General features: G+C 40.2%; 1 protein-coding gene across 6 annotated transcripts in view; it reads left to right on the top strand.

Moving 5' to 3' along the window:
* The window catches only part of LOC103640481 (achilleol B synthase), a 72,496-nt gene that overhangs the window by 21,938 nt on the left and 36,449 nt on the right, over positions 1-14,109 (top strand). The gene's annotated exons all lie outside the window — the stretch shown is intronic.

The raw sequence follows: 14,109 nt of genomic DNA, 5'->3' as shown, positions 1-14,109 counted from the left end.
CCCTAAAACCAACTCTCGCCCGCTCGATCAGGATCAGACGGCACATGGCACATCCGACCGAATCGTTACATTTAATGTAATCCTAGCCCCATATCGCGCGATCGACGGCCCAAATCGCGTCTTCCTCCTCCCGGTTGAACGTCGGTGACCAACAGTGAGGCCGCGTCGGCGCGCCATGGCTAGGAGACCCTCCGATGACATACGGTGCGCCATTACCCGAGACGCTAGGTGCCAAATAAAGCTAGGACGACGGTAGATCCAGGTAGGAGGTTTGTACTCACAATTGGCTTGATGACGAGACTGCCCACGAAGCGGGGCGGCTTGACGGCGGATAGTAAGGGCCAGCGAGCAATTCCCTCCACACAGAGGTTCCACGCGCCCAATTTCCCCTAGACACGGTCCACACCACCGTCGAGTTGTCCGGGAGCGCACCACGGGTGCTAAGCGGGGACGGCGGCGGTAGATGGCTATGGCGGCTTCTGGCGGTGCTCCCAAATCTAAAGGCGAGCTCACGGGTCGTGTCTACTAGGGCGAGGATGGAGCGGACAAAACTGGGGATCGGTGCAGATTAATATGACGGCTGAGCACGGACTCAAGGGTTGAGGTTGGGAACGGATTCCCGGCGCATGTGGGGAGGCCGGTATGGCGGCGTGGATCCAACCTTAGCGGAGGTGGGAGATGACACGTAGGTCCCGCGTGGTAGTGGGCGTGTACAAGGATGGCGCAGAGGGCCCACACGGCAGTGAGCAGAGACGTGGGCACGATTCACAACGTGGCCCCATTGCGCAGCCAGCCGGTTCACAACGTGGGCGCGGACATGTAGCCGACAGATAGGGCCCACACGTCAGCTCGTGGGCACAGAGTGGGCTGCTCCGTGATACTTGCTAGTTGGGCTAATTTATGGTTTTTGGCCCACAAGCACAGTTCTGTTTCCATTTTTCTTATTCTATTTCAAATTCCTTTCCTTTTTGATTTGAAACTTTAAATTTGAATTCACAAACTGTTGTTGATTTATTATTCTCAACTAAACACATGATTTGAACATACTAGTATTACTTTTAATTATAATATTTGTTTTGTATTTGTTTTTTATAGTACCAAATGCACATACAAATAAAAGCCAACATGATGCACAATTTATTTTATAGGTTATTGGTTATTTACTCAATAAAAAAGTGTTTGTTCACATGTACTAATAAGTGGAAGCCACACACAAAAAGAAATAAATCTCTATTTTTATTATTTACATTTTTGGGTGTTACACAATGCTACTCTAGGTCAGCAGTCCTACAGTCAGCAAGGCTTTGATACCACTTATGTCGCACCTAGCTTTGAAGGTAAACCGAATGCGAACCATGTAAGTGCCAGGATCAGAAATTCACATACAAAACGATTACATAAATGACTCATCATAGCACAATGCTTCGAATAACAATAAATAGTGAGTAATAAAATTACAGACTAGAGTCATCTACATAATATAAATCAAAGTACACCGAATAGAAACGTAGCCAACGTAAACAAACCCACCATAGACAGCTGACTGGGGGAGGTCGCTAGCCTAATCCTCGAACTCATCGAAGTCCTGGAACTCCTGGAGATCTGCCTTAACGCCTTCTTCTTTACCTGAGCATATGATGCACCAAAGGCAACCTAGTGTTTTACGAAAGCAAGGGTGAGTACACATCAACGTACTCAGCAAATGTCCTGTTCGGCTGAGGTGGACTAGCTTTATGTGGAGTTAGGCTCAAAGCAGTTGCTTTTATCATTAATAGAAGCCAGGTTTTAGCAATAACCAACTCGTGAATCATTTCCTCAATGAGGAACATCATTATCATCATCGAACCAAAAACCAATTATAGAATCAATGCACCTCGAACCATCTGTATTTCTAATCAAAGAGGATCCCAAGGCCGCTCATAACCGTGAGCACGACTGATATATCAGTTTCTAATCCTTTTTGCCCGAGGAGCGCTACTCCCCATTGATCACTACCTAGGTGATCTGGTAGGGTATCAGTACATAGCCTTTACAAAGATTCCCCAGAGGTCATAGTCGCCCGTTAGGTTCCTCCAGTTTGATAAACACAATACCTCTCCCCACAGGAAGGGTGACTAACAAAACCAAATCAAAGAACCTCTGTAACCAGACTCGGTAGAGCAAGTATTGTGCCTGGACCCCATTGACGGCATGACGGCGAAGCCGACTACACCTCAAGTTCCTCTAATTAATCAGCTAAGGACATCCCATACCACCCTCATGGTTGCACTGTTTTCCCGGGTGGTCTTTCAACGAACTGGTCCTTACGGAGACGTACTCAGTAAACAGCCCGAGCCCCCTTAAGTATCACAAGTTCATCATCATAATCAAGATATCATCAACGTATCATAAATGTTCTCATCATGATCATTGATTAAAGTAAAGTAGTATCATAATACTAGTCATAGTAACCAATTCATAAAGGGTAAACAAGGATAGGAAAATAGAATACTAGTCAATCTTTATGTTTCAATTAAGTCATGCCCGTGAAGCGAAGACGAACAATCACAAGCAAACAAACATATATGTATGCATAAGCACATTACACCATTCAAAGAAAAACATAATAAAAATGCAAAAATAGAGATCGCTACTATGGTCACGCGACGAAAAGAAACGCGACAGTCGGAGCTACGATCGAGAGGTTATCGCGTTTACGCTAAATCAATACTAGTTAAAATATTTGATTCGACGTAATTATATTAGTTGACATTTATGAAATATAAATTAAAACTACTTAGTTTTGACTAATTTACTATTTTATAGTGGACGATTAGACTAGTAGTTAATTAACTAACATAAGTGATTATAAGCGAACGATTAAATATCGCGCGTGACATACGACAATGCGTGAAACAACGCGAGGATGACGTGCTACGACGTGCGAAAACAGCACGCGTGCCATGCGAAACAGCACGCGTGATACGCATGGATGACGCGCGAACAACGCGACGATACGCTAGAATCGCTGACTGATATCGCATTCATACTAAGAAAGTGTTAATTACAACACTTGAATCGATATAACCACATTAACGAGTATTTATAAAAGAGCAAGTTAAAAATTATAATTTTATTTTAGATTGCTACTTTATTTAACTGTCGGATAAATAAATAATCAATGAATTAGCTAAGATGTGTATCGCGATGAAATAATGTTGCTAACTTGTAGGCGACGAGGTTATGAAGTTAACACAACTAAAACGAGTTGAAACAGCTTTACGACACATGATTTATTGAATAAATAACAATTCACGAATTATAAACGACGCAACATACGAGAACTGCTAAACACCAATCGCAATTAAACTAGGCAAGTATGAAATCAGAATATTTGAGTTGGTATTAACTTCATTGACATTTTTTTATAACAGTGCAACTTAAAACTATAAATTAGTTTTAACTACATTGCTATTTTACTAATCTACGAACAAAATGGTAATTAATTAAATACATAAGTGTCATGCCAAAACAAGGTTTCTAACATGTAGACAACATTATTATGGAACTAACGAAGACCGGAACGGATCAAAACAAATTTATAACACCACAAAAGAATATTGAATAAATAATAAATCTCAGATTTAAAGTGATGTGGCATATTTTTATTGTTCAAAAACTCGCCACGCGGAGGGCCACATGGGGCTCAGCCACAGTGGATCGTGGAGGTGGGATCCGGTGTGGCCACAATCATGCACGAGCCAACCGGGAGCTGCCACGTGGCCTTGTTTTCTCTTCATGTAGGGAGCGGTTCCTAGGCTTACTGGCTTGGTTGCATGCGATCATAGGATTCACGAAGGCAAGGTGCATGCATGTGGGTAGGGCTCTACGGCTACAGCAGGGGAATCACCTGCCGAAGTAGACGCGACGCCGATGATGGCGGGCTGACGGCGGTGGGATCTGCTCGCCAGAGTCGGGGCTGAGCGGCGTGCAGCGCAGTAGGGCACAAGGCCGTGGCTTGTGGCGGCATATCAGCACCATGCGAGTGGCGTGGCAGGGGAGGTTCGACCGGGGCTAGCCGTCGGGCCGTCGCACCGACTGGTCTCGACAGCGCCCACACACGCTTGCAGGGACCCGAGGGGGCGCGCCACCACGCAGGGGAGTGGCTGGGCCACTTGGCCACGGGCCTCGACCATGGAAATGAAGAGAAAGGCATGGGAGAGAGCGAGAACAAGGAGGTTCCTCGCCTACGTAGGCTGAATGACGGTCGGTGGAGCGGATGCAAGGAAGACGATGCCGCTTGAACGAGTGCTCCCCCAACCATGGTGTAGAGCATGGGAGAAAGGGCGCGGGGTGGATGGCGTGCTGCTGCGTGTGAGAAAAGGAGGAAGACAGTGTTCACGACAGGGGGTGTGTGTATATATAAAAAGGAGAGGGAGCGAGAGGTGGTTGTCAAATTTATCGCAGATCACGTCATGACCGAGCGAGAGAGACTGTTGCATGTGTGATGATGTTTGCTAGGACAACACGAGGTGGAGTTGATGGAGGTAGATGGGGATAGACGCTAGGGCAAATGAGGGTAATCGCCTGGATAGACAGCGGGACAGATACGAGCAGTACGACGTTTGTGAGAGGAAAAGGCGGTTTGGCGATCTCGTGAAAACGACACGAGATCTAGAACAGATTCGATGAGAGAGTTAAATATCTATTATTGGGTTTCTAGAATATTTTTAGTTAATTCTCGAAAAAGAATGATATTCATGTATGACACGCAGGAAATAATCTAAATGCTCACAAAAAATCTCAGAAACATTGACAAGATAATTTGTTATGTTTCGAAGACCTTTGCACTTATAAACATTATGCAACAGCATGAATGTAACAATCAAAGCTTCTCTAGGATTTAATTTTACTAAGTTAAAAATTTATATATAAAATAAAATAACTCTCCATTATTTAGAAAAAAGAGAAGAAAAGAAGGTAAAGGAGAGGGTAACATCTGAATTTGGTGGATATCGGAAAAAAAATTTATACCCCAAATTCAGGGTGTTAAAGATACACGAGGCCGATAACGATGTTGAAGCGTTGGTCTCGTAGTAGACAACCTTCTGGATCCTTTTATTTTGCTATTCTTCCTTTTATGGGACTTAGAGGAGCCTGCAGATTCTTCAATCTTCTCTTTTTGCTTCTCTCCAAAGGGGACCTTCTCTTTGTTCTTGTTTCCCGATGGCACATTCTCGTTCTTGCGAGATGCCTCCCAAAACATCACTTTGAGTTGTTAGACTCCAACGAAGTCACACGCTCCGATACCAATTGGTAGTCACCTAGAGATGGGGTGTAGGTGACACCTAAAAATTCAATTGTTAAAACAAAACTTGATCCTGATTAGTGGTTAGAACGAGTGAGAATATAAACCTAGTAAGGGAGATGCTTTCTCTCGCACTTCTTGCTCTTATATATATATACACACATAATTAACTTAGAGAGCAACTGAAGTGATTTAGAATGAGAGGTCAAAACAAGAGAATTTACAGGGAGGAGGGGGAAGAAAAAATTGCAACAAAAGTAAGAACATAAGAGGACATGGCGATTTGTTTTACTGGAGTTTGATTCCAAAGAACCTACATCTCTATTTAGGTGTCCCAAAGGACGTGGTCCCTATCAACCCTCTCAAGTGATCCCAATGATGGAGCTTGAGCCCTCAGATCTTCTGATTAGAGACGCAAGACACTTCACACATTTGGACCTTCTTGTTAGCTTTTACAATCAAATAACATAAAGAACAAGAGCAAGATCCCAAGGCAAGCTCACAACACAAGACCACAAATGTAGATCACATAAGCATGCTAGCCTTCTCTCTCTAGAAAGACTATCTCTTCTCAAATGTGGTGCTTGCATCTCTTGGAATGACTTGGAGGTGTTGCACTAGTGTTTGGGAATAAAAGTGCAACACTTGTATCACTTGGTGTTGAGAATGGGCTATTTGGGAGGTATTTATAGCCCAACATCGAGCCTCTAGTGGTCATCAAAAGTAATTGGATATGCATGGAGCCTATCATGTTAGGTAGCACCGGACTGGTCTTGTGCACCACTAAATCTTGCCACATGTCCTGCCATGTTAGTTAGCCATTGGAGTCAACTGCTACATGGTGAATTTTTGTTGGACCCAAGTGGTTCGGTGCGCTGAAGTCTTCTTCTCTCTTCTATAGCCTCCTCTGCACAATCGCTTTGGCACACCACCGAACTGGTCTGGTGCGCCAGATGGCCAAAGCCATCTTTTAGAGCTCTTTGCACACTCGGTTCGGTGCGCCATGGGACTGTTCCAATGCACCACCTGGGCCAAGGCTAGACTGAGTGTTCTCTGCGTACTCGGTTCGATGTGCCGTAGAACAGCTGAAACTTGACAAATTTTGGATTATCTTCTTGCAATCCATTTAGCTGACCTTAATAGCATTCCTATGACTTAGACACACTCATTTAGAATCTATCCATCAAGTCTAAGTCATAGTTCTTCACCTTTTTCTTTTCTCCAACTTAGATTTCTAGTTTAGCGTCAAACTTGGCTCCAAATACACCTTTTCCAAAATATGACTTTCCAAACCCTCTCAAGGTGATAAAAACATCCTTGAGGGCAGTTAGAACTTATCCAAACCTTTGAACTACTCATAGTTCAACTTCTCCAAGATTTCCCTTTCTAGTCTTTGTTTGAGCTAATTCTTAAGTTGAATACCTCAATTTGACACTTATGAACCTTCATGCACATACTTAGCAAACTAGTGAGATCTCAAGGTCGTGTTGGTCATTAATCACCAAAATCAATCGATAAATGGCATATAGCACATTCCCTTTCACCTAGCCTAGAACACTCTGAAGCAACCCTCAACCAAATAAGTATAAATAGATTCAACTAAATTAGAGGACACACACAAGTTACCATGAAAAGCCAACAAAGTAATCAAGATTGTTAAGTAATATTACTATATGAAATGCACCACTGGACTAGAGAGATAATACTAGAAATACAATTATGAAAGCACAAGTAGGTCAATGCAAATTGGAACTATATAGAGGCAAACCACATAGGGAAAGGGAGACATAAGGGGATTTACCCCTAAAGTTTGGTTGCCTATTGGTAATAGACATCCCTTTTGAGGCGAGTCTTTTGATAGTTGCTTTGCAAGCTAAGAAAGCTTCTCTAGCTTTATCCTCAAAGTGTGTGTCACAAGAAGCCAAGCAATCTACGCACTTTAGCTAGCATCAACGATTCCAATAGAATTTTCATTTGAGAATCTCCTATGCCGTGAGAAAAATACTATAACTTCACTAGTTCTATTAAACAATCACCAAATGGTGCTCAATAATCTCAAAAGGTGCAAACTATCTAGATGGCAGCAACCACCAAAAGTAACAATAAGACTATTGGCACCATGCTTCTTTAGTTTCAAGTTCCAATATAATTAAGCAATGCATGATAACTCAATCAAATCTCACTCCAGAACAAACTCGCTGCAAGTGAGCTGAGTGTGTGCTTGAGATCTCCAAGTATTTATGGATCATTATGAATGGCCAAGAGTCCAATATGCTATGTACGCCCACAATTATAGCCCCATAATAAACTAGTTGCCATGCTCTATTGAAGGGCTATCTATGTACTCAATTGATAAGTCTAGTGATCACGAGAATGACATCACTCAAGATTATATCATGCACACACACAATAGTTATATTTTAATCCAAGGTAGATAATATATGGAGCATTATTTGATGATTTGGTGGTGTAAACTTTAGATAAATCTTCTGACCTCCCAAAGGCTCAATATCCATTACATTACCATTGGGAAATCCAATGGTTGAAAACTACGAGCTTTGATAATGGTAACCTTACTATTCCTAGCATGATAGCTCTAAGGACTCATTTGAAATGTCTAGTGCCTTCTAGCACATGCACTAGATAAAGCACTTACTTCTTCATAAATTCAAGTATTAACTCTAGCGATGACCATGTCACCTCCTCAAAGTTGATTGCTCTCATGTTGCAACCATAGGGGCACTAGAGAAATCTAGTGACTGCCTAGTACATATATTAATACAATCTAATTAAGAGCTAGTGGGCTAAGCTGCATTCTCTAGTTCTCTCAAGGTCCATGTAATAGATAAATCTAATGGTTTGAATAAACATTGAAACATCTCACTATCAAATTATTTTCATAGGCTTTCTAACTCCAATGTGTTTCAATGAACACCTTCACCTTGAAGCACTGTGTCACACTCGGTTTTAAGGTCAAAATTAGATGCTCACTATACCTGCGGCCACATCAAAATCATGTGTATAGCTTTGTCATACTTTGGATTATATCAAAGATACAATGCTTCATTAATAGTGAATAATAATATAATTATTACATAACTGAAGTTTGAAGCAAATCCACTAGTATACGTCCCTGTGGCTGACTAGTTGATCACGTCCCTAGAATTAGTTATAGTCATCAAACACTTGCGTCCAAGACACATGTTCTTATCCTTCTGAGCAACTATCAAATTTGCGTTGAAAAAGGCAAGGGTGAGTACTTTTGCACTCAACAACTATCTAATTTGGGGTAAGTGGACTGACTATGTAGTAGGCTAGCTTATGCAGTTGCTTTTAATTGGTCAAGTTATAATGTGATAATGAAAGTAGACTAAAGACCGTTTCGATGGAACCTTTATCATTGTAAATGAAAATTACACTCTAGTAACTACTAATGTTCACTACATGTCACAACGAACCATTGACCACATCTTATGGTGAATCTTTGTTAGACCGCCATCAGCATCCACCCACAACATTTTGCCTTTGTAAACACTAATATGTGAGGAGCACAAGGTCACCCTTAACAGTGAGTATGACTAACTTATTAGTTTTAGAAGTTGTAGAGGTTGTAGAACTTTACCCGCAAGTCATGATACCCATTTGCTAGTGTTTGTAAGGCCCTTCACCTCTTCTAAGGATGTGTGGCAAGCTTCACTATGAGACATTTACAAAGGGTTCCTATGTGTATTAGTACCATGGAAGAAAATTTGGAATCGATCTTCCATAACTCTCCAACCCTACCTTGCAACTAAGCAATCCATGGGCATCAATCACAATGCCTAGCCAAGCATGTAGGTGTGGCCAAAGAGCCTTCTCCTATCCCCATCTACCAAGAATAATGCCACACAGGTTTCCTTATTTACTAGGTCAAGACTAGAGCCCATATAGTCCTTATGGTTATATTGTTTTCCCGGGTGGTCGTTTGGTGAACTAGTTCTTAGGTTGAGGCACTTAAGCAATCATATCACATGCTCAAAACCCCATGTTTGCTAAAAATCATCTTTTACAAAATTTGTTTCATAAACACTTGAAATTACTTTTGTGTTTTAAATGGTATGGAGCACTAGCATTTGTCTACTATAAATATTCCTATTATGAGCAACAACTTGGCCGAAACAACAATGAACATTTAACTACAAAGGGTTTAGGTACATGTAATACTTGCCTTCTTTGGGGTTCTCGATGTCCTCAAAGGCAGGGCCCATGGTGCAATTATAGATCTCCGAGTCTACTTGCACTCATATAACAAACAATGGGAAAAATAAGAAACAATACACCACACATGAAAACATGGCTTAAATAGTTTTGAAATTATTTTGTTCAAGAATATAATTTATTTGAGACCAAAATCATTTATTTTAAGTTAAAAATGTTTTTTTATAAATTTAAATTATTTTCTAAATAGATAGGAGGAAAATTCTACTTAACTATGGAATGTAGGGTCTAAAAATAATATTTTTAGTCCCTCGATTGAATTGTGATCGACTGCGGGTTGATTTGTTAAAAACAAAGGGGCTCTTTTGCAAAATGGGAATTGTCATTGCTACGTTGACATGATGTTGACCGGTATCGACCAATCCTAGCCATTAGATCTTACGTGGATGGTGCATAATAGAACTACGGGTGTGCGATCAATGGGAACACGATGATGTTTGTCCTACACGACGACGAACTCGTAAGTGATGCTAGACTAGGCGCTGTGGGGTTCGGCTAGTGTAGTGGCTCGCCGCCAATCCGTTATCAGCAATGACAAACTCACTGGGCACAAAAACAGGGTGAGGGGTAGATCGAGTCTACTCATATAGCGGTGAGGGGGTTCACAACAACCGAGAGAACTCGGTTGAGCATTTCATGACTATTTATGGTGTAATCTAGCGAAAGAAAGTATGTGACAGGTTGAATACCTGCTGGTGCTCATCCTAGTGTCGAGCAAAGAGGTGGATACGACCGAGGATGAGTTGGTCGATGGCAAGGTGGCATGACACAGGTCGGGCATCATGGTCTAGGAATAAGACGTCGGTAGAGCTCACACCAAAACTTGTTTTTGGACATCTCGAACATCAGTGAATCTCATGGCATCGAAGTTGAGGATGAATGGGTTCAAGTAAGGACATAGCGCCTCACAAAAGGTTTATAACGATGATGACGATACTAGTGTTGAGGAGAGGGTGTTTTGGTGACTGGATGGTCGAGCTATTGGAAGGAGAGGGTGGAGTGGGGGCCTAATTATGGACTCATGCCATTAATCAGGAAAAAAGGGCATCGACGAGTGTAGTGCAACAGTTGTGGCGATGATGGCCGTCATGATGTTCTCCACATTGATGGGCACCATTAAGACGAGATCAAATAGGGATAAAGGGCATGAGATGATGGGCAGAACCTCTATTGTCGACTGACGGGTGGAGGAGTCCAGCTCAGCATCACAAGGGAGAGTTTAGCGGCTGCATGTCCACAGGCGAACGATGAGGGAAAGGGCACATGGATTGGAATTACAAGGCGACCCCATTGGTCAAAGAGAGAGAGTACATGAGAGAGAGAGAGAGAGAGGCATTAACATGGCTGGTCTGTCGATCAGCTCTTGATTGGGTAAGGGGTGTAGGCATGCGTGGTTGGCTAGGCTAAAAGCATAATAGGCTGGCCAGGGCATTGGTTTCATATAATTCTTTTTCGGACAGAATATAAGTTTAAAATTCAAAATTGAAATCAAATGAAGTCCAAATTATTTGAAAACTTGTCAGAAAATTATAATCAACTAGAGGCACACTTCAACAAATTTTAGGCACATTCAATGGTAAGGATTTTTATACAAAAAATTTTTCTTCTTTATTTATTTGGGAATAATGAGTCACATATGATAAAACATAATACTTCAAGATTATTTGAAGTTACAATAGATTTGTGCATTACAAAAATAGAGTGTTACACACTCAGTTAACTTTTTCAAATGACTTTTCATAACATTTTAACTTGATTCTTACGATGTCATTAGGTCTAATGCACATGCATATATAAATAATAGCTAGTGGCTCTATAAGACTATAATCGCATTAGAGTTCCCATTTTAATAAGACTTTTTTTCTTATCCCAATAGTGCTTTTACTTCTCCTTAGGTGACAAAATGTAGACCCTTACATATATATTTTGCCTTTGGGCTTGCTTCCATCTCCTTCCTTTTTACTTCTCTCCATTTTTGGTAACCTTGAACAACATATAGCCATCATCATGTCTTCCATGGTATCCTTCTTTTGCGCAACACTTGGTGCGGACATAGTGAAGAACATACAACACTTGAGCACTTGGTTAGTCCACTACTTGTCACTCAATTACCGAAACCAAACTAGGGCTTTTACACCTAATTTTTTTCACTAAGCTTGGATGCCACTAGAAAAAGCATGATAAAGTTACTTATTTGGTGATGTTTTGAGATAATGTCATGCCATTTACATCATGAAAGTCCACATTTCTAATAGTGATATTTGCTCTATAGTTCATGACCTATGCCCTTAGATGATATGAAACCTTCTATTTGATCTTATGGATAAGTGGTTGTGACAATCTTACACTATGACATATTTGGGACATGCTAGTGTTTTTAAAATTTTCCTATAAATGTGATATCCTGGCCCCTAGGATGGTGATATCCTGGCCCAAGTCTTAATAGAATTAATAGAGTATTCATACCAATAAGGTGCATCTTCTTTTTCGGAAGCCTATCTCAAAAGGACCTCCAAGTTAAGCATACTTGGCTTGGAGCAATTTGGGATGGGTAACCGACCGGGAAGTTTTCTTTGGTGTGCATGAGTGAGGACAAAGTGCGCACAAAAGACTTGTGTTGGTCTGTGGGGACAATATATGATCCTAGAGAGCTGCCAGTAGTAACTACCGCCGATCCGAGACCGGGAGTGGATTTGGGTTATTAAGAATGTCATAGGTGAAAATGGGACATTGATCTAGAATTTTCTACTAGTGCTTCTACATGTACTGATTAATTTATCGGTATATACTATGACCCATCATTTTAGTCAACATAAATGTTGCTGTGTATAGAATGAATCATCACTTCATAATAAAACTAAGGCATCAGTTGTCTACCATGATATTTAGATTCAGCACATGTTTGGCAAAACCTAGTCTTTAACAAAGTATCCATGATTAATCATCTCAAATAAATTACAAATATTATGATATTCACAAATATAACTTTCCCACTAATAAGTACATGCATGTTATATTAGCATAGGTCTAGCCACACAGTTAAAGAGTTTTATGATATGGAGGTTTCATTAGTACAAGTGGAATAGCTAAAAAGTCAATGCACACTAGTTCTAAATATCAAAGTTACGAGTCATTCTTTTAATTCTGATACACATTTGGGTCTAGTAGGATCTGACATTTTCCTTCTTGTCCCCATTGTATGGAAAATCAACATAGACTTTTTTATTTTCATTGATATCATGTTACCATATATACTCTTTTTTGTAGTGATGTTTTAACTTGTGGTTTAACTTATAACTGATTCAACAATGTATAAAAAGTTTCACATCACAACTATTAACATTCTCTAAGAAAAATAAGAAATTCATCCAACTTTATGCCAATTGGTTTGCAAATAACTTGATTTTAACTCATTTTGATTATGAAAATATTAAAACAAACCATAAACTTAATTTCCAATTACTTGTATGAGAGTGGGATAATGCATCTTCGAACAAAACATGTTAGTGGGAACCACAACCAGCTTAGAGCCATCTAATTATTGGTGAGCCCAACCTAGTTTGTTTTGCACCATAGCCCAACCCATGCATTGTCATTGTCCTCTACTCGCACTAGATTTGCCTTGGGTAGCAAAAGAGTTTCACACACCATCCACACTGAGTCATCAACATATAAAACTCCATCGAAAGGAACATAGGTCTCACATGTGGGGATAGACAGGGGAGGGGTAAATAGGTCCATATAAAGCTAACCTATGATCATGTACATACGTAATTATGATAAACCTAGATATGAAACTAAGGTTTGTCAAGTGATTCATCCACACTCAAAAAATGTAGCATAGAAAATAGTGGTGAGGTAAGAAATAAAACTACTCGCTTACCCTCGATATGCTTGTTGTTCAAATTTAGAACTCGTCAGCTTAGACAACATAAATTAGGGAAGTTCTATTGATCACTACTTTATCCATGTTGCGAGTAAACTAGGGATAAAAACCTTGTATGGTACAATCCTTCCATCACCCCATAATGAACATAGTGATCATGTACTTCTTGGTTTGGCCTGTGAACAAGGAATGTAAATAAAATAGAAGTTATTATGTAAAATAGAATTTCAATAAAAAAATGGAGTTATACTTATAATCAAAGGTCTCATTTTAAAAATATACATATTATAATCTTTTCTAGGGATCTAGAGAACACCTATATCTACATATAACAAAACTATTAAAAAATCGAGTATGTTTTAATTTATTATTCACCTTTTGATCTTTTCCATATATTCCCACCTCAATCTAAAGTATGGTACTTCTAAAACCATCAATTGAACAAAACCATACGAAGATGAAAGAAATGGTATTTTATTCATATTAATAGAGTTTTTGCACCTAGTAATAAAGCCAATTATATAAACTATTAAAAAGGCAACCCTCAGAAATGCAAAGAAACAAAACAAGTGTAAATATAGTAAGTGAGGTGATGAGGAGGCAAACAGACAAGACAAAGGATTAGATTTGCCATATGAGTAGTGTAAATCAGTACCTTACTCTATAGTGGAAAAAATTC

This window comes from Zea mays, chromosome 1, assembly GCF_902167145.1.
Source record: "Zea mays cultivar B73 chromosome 1, Zm-B73-REFERENCE-NAM-5.0, whole genome shotgun sequence".
Taxonomy (NCBI): domain Eukaryota; kingdom Viridiplantae; phylum Streptophyta; class Magnoliopsida; order Poales; family Poaceae; genus Zea; species Zea mays.
This window is presented reverse-complemented; position numbering and strand designations above follow the sequence as displayed.